Raw genomic sequence first — 11,779 nt, 5'->3', positions numbered from 1 at the left:
GAATGCCTTTGCATAGTCAATAAAACACAGCTAAACATCTTTCTGGTATTCTCTGCTTTCAGCCAGGATCCATCTGACATCAGCAAATATCCTGGTTCCATGTCCTCTTCTGAATCCGGCTTAAATTTCTGGCAGTTCCCCATTGATATACTGCTGCAGCTGCTTTAGAATGATCTTCAGCAAAATTTTACTTGTGTGTGATATTAATGATATTGTTTAATAATTTCTGCATTCGGTTGGATCACCTTTCTTGAGAATAGGCATAAATACGGATTTTTTCCAGTCAGTTTTCCAGGTAGCTGTCTTCCAAATTTCTTGGCATAGACGAGTGAGCACTTCCAGCGCTGCATCCATTTGTTGAAACGTCACAATTGGTATTCCGTCAATTCCTGGAGCCTTGTTTTTTGCCAATGACTTCAGTGAAGCTTGGACTTCTTCCTTCAGTACTGTCGGTTCCTGATCATGTGCTACCTCCTGAAATGGTTGAACGTTGACCAATTCTTTTTGGTATAGTGACTCTGTGTATTCCTTCCATCTTCTTTTAATGCTTCCTGCATCGTTTAATATTTTGGGTAGCTACATAGTATTCTAGCATATAAATATAGGCTTTGGTCCTTTATGAATCAACATCCTGAGTTGTGCAAAGTAAGAAAACAAGCCAACATTAATACTTTATGTTAACTGTCTTTAATAATAAAAGAATAAGAACATCTGTAGCTGCTTTGTAAAGTATTTAAAAAGAAATCATACCTTCTTAATCTGGTTTACTCATCTTTTCTTTGCTAAAAGTGGACCTGATCATTTTGTATGTTTTTAAGTGCTATTCTTATTTAAGTTCTTTAAGTATATAAAAGGATTAAGGCATAAATGTATACAAAGCATGCAATGGTTTTGCATTGAAGACTGTTAGCCACATTTACTACTGATTCAAATGTGTACATATTTAGATTCCTGATTGTACTTTATAATTCATCTCTTTGATCATGGCTACTCTGCATTTGAATATACAAAAAAGGTTTTGGAAAGTATTATCCCTCTCCCCCTTTTATCTGGAAAACAGAGGGAAAGAGTCTTACAAAGGTGAATACCTCCCAAGTTCATTCTATGCCTCTCAAGTGTTTCAAGATTTATGGAATTTTATTTTCTGAAGTCTTTGGGAAAATTAAGCCCAGAATGATACTCTAATAATCATTTTGTGATGTTGCCATATCTTGTTCCTCTTGAAATTCATCATTACAAGAAAAAGCAGTAATTCCTTCTTCAGTTTCTAGTTCGTATTTGAATTGGGTATTAAATGAACTGTTTTGCATCCACAACAAACGGAAGAAAGGCCAACCAACCCGTACATTTAGCACTTTATCATTGTTATTTTTACAGTTCCTTCATTTTAATATTGAAAAATAAGTAATTGTGGATGCTGTGTAGAACTAAGAGTAAACTAGAACTGAAGAGTGGAAGGTGAACTTCTTGTAGGTAGCACCGCTTTCCCCAAACTTACTATCATTCATTGAGCCCTTACTCCATGCCAGGCATTGTGCTAAATACTATATTATATAATCCTCACAACAATTTGGTGTTATTACCCCCATTTTACAAAATAGTAAACACAGGTTTGGAGAAAATAGGTAACTTGCCCAAGTCAGGCTACAAATATTTGTGTAATTCCACAGCTAACCTTTTAATTCACTATGTCTGGTTTGGTAAATCGTTGAGGGAAAGTGCAATAGTTTGCCTTTGGGATAGTCTCTTTGAGAGGAACTGTAAAAAGGTTTTAGGTGTTCCTGTGAGAATACAATTCCTTTTATTAATTAAAATGTAACACTTATTCTGGTCGTATATTTTTAGTAACTTATCCTGCATTGAAAGATAAAAATTTTGAATGAATGCAGCTTGGGCTTTTTAAAGAAAAAAAAATTGAATATTTAAGTAATTTTCATGTTTTTTTTTTAAAGAAGCCTTTTAAAATCAAGTATGTTGTATATTACACATCCCTGTCCCATGTAAAACAAATGGATTTGCTTATGATGAGTAGAAGAATGGAAAAACTGTGATCACATACTGTTTTTCTTCATTGATATATTTCCAGTCTTTGGTCAGTTTTTGTTTTTCAGAGATTACTGATTTGCTTAACTTTTGTAACAGGAAATCTCATACATTTAAAAAAAAGAAAAAAAGGCCAGAAGACTGGCCAAACTTGCACTGAAATTCTTGTCTCTAAAATCTGACCAGATAATATGACATCGTCAATATGGCATACTTGATTTAGCCACCCAAAATGTATCTATTTTGACAGTAGCTTTGTTGAGGGAAATTCTTAGCAAAGGAACCTACAAAACTAAAAAACATGTTGTGGTAGCCAGCTTCCAAGAAACTAAGAATGATCCTCACCTCCTGGTATGCCCTACCACATTGAATCAGGGCTGATTTGTGTGACGAACAGATCACTGTAGAAGTGACAGTGTGGGACTTCCGAGGCCAGATCATAAAAGACATTGCAACTTCTACCTTGGCCTCTTGAATCCCTTGCTCTGGGGAAGGCTAGCTGCCATGAAGGAGGAAGGATTCTGAAGATAGACCCATGCGAACAGAAACTGAGTTCTCCTGCCAGCTGCCAGCACCAACTGTATGAGTGAACCACCTTGGAAAAGAATCTGCTAGCCTAAGTCAAGCCTTCAGACAACTGTAATCACAGCCAACATCTGACTGAACTGCTATGAGAAACCTAAGCTAGAACTGTCCAACCACAGAAACTATGAGAGATAATAAATGTCTCTTGTTTGAGTCAGAAAGTTTTGCGGTAATCTGTTTTGCAGAATTAGATAACTCATATGCACCCTACCATTTACATACTGCTTTTATCTATTCTCTGCTTAATTACCAGCTCATTGTTTTCCTGAGATGCATTCCATCTTCCTTTTCTTATCACAAATTATTTTCAAAAGAGTTTCTCCATCTTTTATTAGCTCCTTTGACAATGATGTTTTTTAGAGGAGTATGTTGAAACATTTCTTTCCTCTGAGTGCCTTTCCTTTTTTTTTTTTTTTTTTTTCAGTTTCTGTGAGTTATTTTCTACCATACTGAAAACATAAGCTAAATAACATGGGGCTCTTCAACCCTAATGAACCACAGTAAAGGCAACAGAAAGAGAAAAGTTTAAAATGTAATTTTCTTTTCTCTGTTTTGTTAACTGTATTAGGTAATTCTGCATACAAAAGAAAAAGTATATTGCTGTGATTAAATAATTTATCTCAATAACTAACTTTTCACCTAGCAGGAGGTTTCAATGACTTCCCAATGCCTGTAGAATCAAGTCCAAACACCTTGCCTTATATGATTCAGCCTCTTTTTCTAGCTTCTTCTTACCATGTTTTCTACTGCTTTCCTTCACATAAGGAGCCCTGGTGGGGCAGTGGTTAAAGCACTTGGCTGCTAACTGAAAGGTTGGTAGTTTGAATCCACCAGACACTCCATGGGAGAAAGATGTGGCAATCTGCTTCCGTAAAGATTTACAGTCTTGGAAACCCTACAGGTCAGTTCTACTCAGTCCTATTGGGTTGTTATGATTCAGAATTCCACCCAGTGGAAATGTTTGTTTGTTTTGGGGTGGGGGGTTCCTTCACATACTCATTGTTTCACCAAATTGGACTATGATGTTTCTAATTCATCCTCTTTAGTTTCACAGGTCGAGAGGAATTGTATTCAAGGAGCTATACTTAATAAGAAACTACACACCCAAGTAGCATTAACTGCACTTGGACCTCATTTAGATACTGAAATTCTGGGCTTCAAGGTGATGCAGTAATGAAATGAGACTTTTGGAGACTTGGGGAGGAGCTGAGTATATTTTGCATGTGGGAGGGACATGAATCGTTAGGGACTTGAGGCAGGAGACTGTGCTAGCCTGCTTCCAAGATGGCCCTCAATTATCATTGCCTTCTGATAATCATATGCTTTTGTAGCCCCTCCCACTCTGTATCATAGTTGGTCTGTGTGACCAATAGCATATGGCAGAAGTAATGGTATGTTACTTCTGAGATTAGGTTATAAAAAGACTGTGGCTTCCATCTTAGTATCTATCTATCTATCTATCTCTTTGATCACTCCTTGTTGGAGAAGCAAGATGCCATGTGGTGTGCAGCCCTAAAAGAGTCCTGCTTGGTAGATAACTGAAGTCTCCGGCCAGCAGCCAGCTAGGAACTGTGTTCAGCCAACAACCATATGAATGAACTTAAAAGTGAATTCTTCAATCCTACTTGAACCTTGAGATAACTGCAGCCCCAGCTGATATCTTGACTGCAACCTCACGAGACACCCTGAGCCAGAACCACCCGGCTAAGTCATTTTTGGATTACAGAATCTCATAAACTGTGTGAGATAAGAAAATGTTTATTGTTTTAAGCTACTAAGTTTTGGAGTAATTTATTATATAGCAATAGGTAATGAACACAATAGCCCAGGAACCAAGACTGTCTAACAGAAGCTGGGACCACAGAGGGCGGGGCTGCCCATCTGCAGTTTGAACCACTGAGAAGTTGCTGCTGCTATTCAGGACACTACCTGAAGCACAGAGAGACAGGGAGAAGACCTATCCTCCCCATGCTCCCTCATCTGCCACCCTTGCTTGCATTGGCCAAATTGAACCAGGAAATTGGTAAGGGAGCCAGAGAAATGTCATATGCAAGATCAGCCTCCTGAAATACAGAACAGAGCAAAAGAGAGAAGGAAATGAATCTGAGAACAAATAGGCAAATGACCAACACAATCAAGAAGCTTTTTTACATGCAATTCTCAAAAACATTTATCAGAACCTTGTCTTGAGGGCTTAAATTGCTCTTCCTCAAATCTCTGTAGGTCCAAACCTTATCCATCGATTAATATACACTTTAAAAGCAACCTTAAATTTCAACCTTTTCTTGCTCATTACCTGAAGTTAATCCTCTCTTCTTTCAATTCCACAGCATTTGACTTATACCCTTTTCAGGCGTTTTCAAACAACTTACAGTTGTTTAATGCATTTCTTATCATCTGAGAGTTAATAAGCTTCTTCAGAATCAGATCTATTTCCAACGCACTGTTGCATATTACCCCATCATCATAGCACCTAGCATAGAGCCTTATACATAGTAGATATCAATATGTATTGCATAAATGAATGCATGAATGAATAAATACCAAAATCAGTCATAGAAATAGTATAAAACTCTGATACCTTTGCATTACTATTAAATCCCTTAAATACTCTTGGTAGAACTAAGAGATTCTAAAATAATCTTCCTATTTTCTCGGCTGGCCACACCTATTGAACTTCTTTGAACCTTTTCTTGGGAGAAGAGAACAGTAAAATTGCAAACCAGTTTGTATCTGCCCAGGAATAATTATCCTGTGAGACCAAAGTCCTCCCTGGAACTTTGGCAGGAGAAACAGGTTCAGGAACTGCATTTGTCTCTCTCTCAACTTTGGCACCCTGAGAAAAAATCAACTGCTTGGTAAGAAAAAAAGGAACACTTAGCATTTTGCAAAAGTTCTTTCCTCTACTTCCCCATTTACCTTGCTGATGCCTTGAAAGAGGGAATAAATAAGAAGCAGAAAGGATGTTTTTAGACAAGCTTTTCTTAATTAGTTCACGTCTCTTCACTTCCTGCCTGGATTACCACAGTGCCCCCAACAAGTATCCCTGCATCTTCCTTCTAAAAACAAATCTTAGCCTGTCACTCTCATGTTTAAAGTCTTTCGATGGCTACTCATTTTCTTCTGGATAAAATCCAAACTCTTCATGATCCAGCCCTGGGGCTGAATCTTTTATCTCCAGTCAAATATGTCCCCTCCAACACCAAGCTTTCCAGTCCTCCTGCTTTTCCTTTTGCCCCACTCTCTTTCCCCTCCCTCCTCAGCTTTCTCCTAGCTCAATCCAATTTATCCTTCAAGATTTAGTTTCAAGTATCCTTCCAGGAAGTTTTTCTTGAGCACCTCACTGATGGATTAGGCTCCCTTAGCGTACTTTACAGACCTCTTTGGCCTCTGGCAAGTTGCTCTCTAAGCCTTAGTATCCCAATCTAGAAAATTGGGATAACATAGTATTAACTTCAGAAGCTTGTGGCAAGGATAATAGATAATTAATGCAAAATACCTAGCACTGTGTCTGACGTACATTGTGTCACATATTAGGTGTTAAATCATAGTAATTATTTAATCCAATCTCTTCATTATGTTTGTGAAAACAGAGATCCAGAGAGGTCAAATGAGTGGCTTAAGAAAAATAAAGATGGGGAACTAGGGAGATGTCTGATTTGCTTATGAAGGTTTATAAATCTAATTTCAAAGTGAGGAAATAAAAGGGGGTTGACTTCAAATTTAATATTAAAATGAAACATTTAATGAGAAAAAACTTGAGGTTGAGAGTGGATGTTATACTATTAAAAAAAATGGAAAGTCTGGACAACTTTCAAGACAATTAAGAATATTTGACACTTAGAATGAAATGTTTTCTTAATTGTCTCAAATGCTGATTTTTTTTTTTTAGGTCTGTTTATCTCTATATTCAATGAAGTTGAGTCTGTGTATTCACTAAATAAAATGTTTGCTAACTACTCAGCCTTTTTTGTCTATTGAATTAAGTACAACATTAAGCCATTAATGTGACCTTAAGAAAATCAGTATTGTCCCAGGCTCAAGACCACTCACTCCACAGCTTAATTGATCCTTAGCATTTGGCTGTTGACTCTGGAGTTGCACTACCCAACACAGTTGCCCCTAGCCACATACGGCTACTGGGCACTTGAAATGTGCTGTAAGTGTAAAATACACATAGATTTTGATGGTTGGGTACAACAAAAAAAGAATGCAAATTATGTCAATAATTTTGTATATTGATTACATGTGAAATGATAAAATTTCTGATATATTGGGTTAATTAAAATTAATTTCATCTATTTCTTTTTACTTTTTTAATGTGGCTACTGGAAAAAATTTTATTTCTTAAATTAACTCTCATTATATTGCTATTAGAGCCCTGGTTAAAGCATTTGGCTGCTAACCCAAAGGTCAGTGGTTCAAACTCACCAGCCACTCTGCGGGAGAAAAATGTCACAGTCTGCTTTCCTAAAGATTACAGCCTTGGAAGCCCTATGGGGCAGTTCTGCTCTGTCCTGTTGGGTTTCTAGGAGTCAGAATCCATTCGATGGTAACCGGTTTTTTAAGGAGCGCTGGTGGTGCAGTGGTTAAGTGCTCAGCTGCTAACCAAAAGGTCAGTGGTTCTAACCCAATACCAGCCACTCTGTGGGAGAAAGATGTGGCAGTCTGCTTTGTTAAAGATTTATAGCCTTGGAGACCCCACGGGGCAGTTCTACCCTGTCCTATAGGGTCTATATGAGTAGTAATGACTTGACAGCAATGGCTAGGTGGTGCAGTGGTTAAGTGTTTGACTGGTAGACGAAAGGTTGGCAGTTCAAACCCACCAGCGGTTCTGAGGGAGAAAGATGTGGCAATCTGCTTCCGTAAAGATTAGAGCCTTGGAAACCCTGTGGGGCAGTTCTACTCTGTCCTATAGGGTCGCTATGAGTTGGAATTGACTGATAGCACCCAACAACATATTGCTGTTCAATAGCGTTGCTCTAGACCCTGGATTTTTCAGAATCAGGTGGGGAGGATTAGTCCTAAGGTCAGACATTGCCCTTGCCTGGGCTTTCTTTGATCTGATGCTACAGGCAGTCCCTGGGTTACGAATGTCTGACTTACATACAACCCATAGTTAAGAACCAACCCCTGGAAAGCCTATTATATTAAAAATTCGAGATACATGCTATGGTTCATATTAACAAATGGGCGCTACTTTGCGACGCGCATCAAAACATTATTATCATTATTACTATATTATGATGTTAAGGATGTTTTAGTGTATCTGGAAGTGTTTCTTTAATGTTTTTTTTATGCATAGAAAGGTACACTATATACTAAATAGTAAAAAAAAATTCGACTGACATTAGGTACAAACTGTTCTGATTTACCAACAAATTCGACTTAAAGACAGATTTAGGAATGGAACTCTTTCATAATACGAGGACAGCCTGTACTCTGTCACCCTTACTGTAGGCCAAGTGATAGTTTCTAAACCTGTGTCTCCACTATCTCATTCAGAATGAAGTCCCTAAAAGGCTGAAGGACTTAAAGAACTGTTTTAAGTGTAGATCACTGAGCATTTCCATATTTCAAAAAATAGAAGATAATAGGTGCGCCAAATCGACCTTTAAAATTGACCTTAAAAATTCCTGATTGGCTTTCTGATCTTACTTTGATTATCTTTTTAATCTTCACAACAGCTCTAACATGTCGGTGCTATTATTGCATCCACATTTTACCAATGGATTAATCGAAGTTATGCAACTTGTAAGCATGATGTGGAGTTTTGACCCCTGGTGATCAACTGTCCAAATGTCTGATCTAGCAAGATTATGAGTTCCTTGTATATCCCGTGCCTTGTTCATACATGACCTGACACATACTAGATGGTTAATAAATGTGTGTACTAAACGGTATATATAGTATGACTTCATGTGGAAAAAATATATATTGGGAAAAGTCTGCAAGAAAATACATGAAACTGTTAAAAGGTAGTTAATTTTGAATGGTGATATTATGGGCAGTTTTTTTGCAGCATACATTTTTAGTTTTCATCTTTACACCTTTCTGTATCTTCCGAACTTTAGACAATGTGCATATATTGTTTTTATTTATTTCTATTACTGTTTATACTACACGAAACGTCATGCTAACAGAATGTAGGTGGTTACTGACATGTTGTCTGTGTACTGATGTTGCTGTCTGCCCCTCCTCTGCCTGACGTTCCTAGTCCCCTCACAGTTGAGGTCTCCTCTCCTCCGATTTTCTTCTCCATTCTCATTTTCTCTCTCTCCTCTCTTTCTTTCCATGATCTTCCCTCAGACTTTTTCCTCTGGGTCTTCTTCCCTTCTTGTCAACTACCTCTCCCTTTTTTTTAGAAGACTGATATTCAAATGAAAGGTCAGTCAAATTTTACTTTCCATCAGGTAGGTTTCAGATTGATTCTACTGGAGTCTGAGGAAGATGCTCAGCGTTGGGAGCGGACACAATGGTGAGGGAGACTTCTAAGGAGGATGGATACTTTTGGCTAAAATTAGAGATTGAGGGATACATTTCAGAATGTCAAAAGCAATGGGAACAAAGGTTTGAGGATTCTCTCAGGAAAAAAAGGTAGAAGAGAGATGAGCAGAGGGTCCCTCACCTTATTGGGCCTGAGGATTGTTATCTCCTAGTGTTGGCGCTCCATTAGAAAGAATGCCGACCTCAGTTGATTTGAGCTTCTGGATTGAATTAGTCCTGGCTGTGTAATTGACTTTGATATGTGGCCTTTGGATCTGAACTGGGTTTAATAAGATTTAGCTGCTTCAAAGGGCTTTACAAGAATTCATTTTATCCTTCAAATCTGATTTCAAATGCTACCTACTTCTTGATGCCTTCTCCGACTTTGGTGCTCCTTCTCCAATGCTCCTATTATGCCAAAGTTGATACATACCTATTCAAGCAATTATTCTCATTGTATTTTATTGTAGTCTGTGGGAAATGGTTTATTTAGTTCCTCTTCTCAGGAGTCTTGAGGGACAGGAAGGTATTTTATTCATACTTGTATCTGAGGCCTAGCACTGACGAGGAAGATACTCAATCGAGCCAGCAGGTACCCAATAATGATTTTAAAAAATACGTTGATAGCTAAAATTTAGTAAGCACTGTAGTAAACACTATACCTACATTGTTTCATTCACCACTTTAGGAGGAAAGCACTTTTATTTTCCCCATTTTACAATGAGAAAACTGAGCAAAAGAGAAATGTTTTTTGATCTATGGTCAAACAACCCAAGGTCAACTAGTAAGTGGCTGAATTTTTTCTATATGCATTTTCTGGATCCAAGATCTGGGCTGTTAACCACTATGGATGGACAAATGGATGGATGAAGGGATGCTTTTCACTCTGTGGGTAAAGAAGAGACATGGAAGAGCTTATCATTTATTTTACAGAGACAATTATGATTTAAAATCATGGTTAGTTCTAACTCTACTGTTTCTAACTTCTGAATCATCTCTCACTCTCTCTCTCTTTTCTTCTTTCTTTCTTGTAATTCTGCACCTAAAATTCTCAGGAAAAATGTTTTGAACTTTTACATTGGAGTGTAATCCAGACAAGAACCAAGTGTTCTGTGAGGAAGAGAACTAACATTTCATTTGGTTTCTATGCATGCCAAGACCATGTGTTCAGAGAAGGACTGCTCCATAGGATTTGGAAGCAGATCACCAAGCCTGTCTTCCAAGGCACCTCTGCGTGGGTTTGAACCGCCAGCCTGTTGGCTAAACTGCTTAACTGTTGTGCTACCCAGGGGTCACCATGAGTTGGAGTCATTTTGATGCAACTAACAACAACTGGGTGCTAGGAACCTTTTAGGCCGTAGGGGTACAATGGTGAACAAAACAAAGTTCTGGCTCTCAGGGAGCTTACACTCTTAAATGGGCACTTTACATATGCTAATTCACTTGTTCCTCACAATAACTACATGAGGTAATGATGACAACAATAGTAGATAACTCTTTACAGTGCTTACCTGTGCCAGGCACTGCCTACATGCTTTATATGTATAAACTCAGTAGTCACAAAACCCTATGAGCTAGGGGCAATGTTTTCTCCATTTTACAAATGAGGAAATTGAAGCACTAGGAGGTAAGTTTTGAACCCAGGGCGTGTGACTCTAATTCCCAGGCTACGAACCACAATACATTTCCTTTATGTTTTTGTCTTAGTATCACCCAGCTTTTAAGTGGCTACATTCTATCTCCATCCAAATCTGACACCAAGCCCAGGGGTTTGCACTGCTCCCCAGAGGCCTTGAGGAATAAATGGGAAAGAATGCCTTGGAATTTCTGCAACACTTTCTCTTCCAAAGAATTCAAACTGATTTCCACGTAATTCTCACAGATTTGTGATGTGAACCTTCTTGTACTGTAAATTCCCCCACAAGAAGAAAGAGAAACCCGTGCCCAGGTCATTTGACACTAGCCGGGGCACCCAGCAGATGGCGCTACCTTAGTAGCCACCAGCTGACTGCCCCATCCCCGGGGCTCCCCGCCTCCGCGGAAAGCTTCCCAGCCCTCCCGCACTCCCTTCTCTCTCCCCCTCCCCACGGAGCCCGCGCCCACGTGACCTTAAGACGGCCAATAGGCGAGCAGAGAGGGCGAGCTGGTCCCTGTGGCCGCCATTAAAGCGAAGGGAAAACCCGTGAATTCGGATTAAAGGGGGAAAAACACCGCCCGCTGGGCCCACAAAATGGGGGAGACTACTGCGTCCAGGCTGTGAGGCCGCAGGAGAGCAGACGTTAGGTCGGCTCGGCCCAGGGACGACACGAAGACACAGCCGGAGAATGGTCTGAGCCCGCAGACACCGCCACCACCTCCGCCACTGAGGAGACTCTGGGTTTAAGGACATCGCCGCTGCCGGGCCGGGGGCCTGGGCTTCTCTCCCGGTTCTCTCCCTTCCCTCCCCCCTACGGCCGCCTCCCCGCCCGAGAGAACCCTCCAGGGCTTGGGCTCGGCCGTCTCGGACTCGATTTCAGTTATTTATTGTGTAATTTATTATTTTTCTGGTGGAAGGAGCACACATCCCCTCTGTCCCCCAGAGAGGGGCGAGCGCCCGCGGGTTCCGCAGCGGCCGCAGTCCGGCCTGCGGGGCGAGCGCGGCGCGGCCCTCCTGCCTACAGCCCTC

The sequence above is a fragment of the Trichechus manatus genome, unplaced genomic scaffold (genome assembly GCF_000243295.1).
Source record: "Trichechus manatus latirostris isolate Lorelei unplaced genomic scaffold, TriManLat1.0 scaffold00054, whole genome shotgun sequence".
In the NCBI taxonomy this organism is placed as follows: domain Eukaryota; kingdom Metazoa; phylum Chordata; class Mammalia; order Sirenia; family Trichechidae; genus Trichechus; species Trichechus manatus.
The sequence above is the reverse complement of the archived record's forward strand: the minus strand, read 5'-3'. Positions refer to the sequence as shown.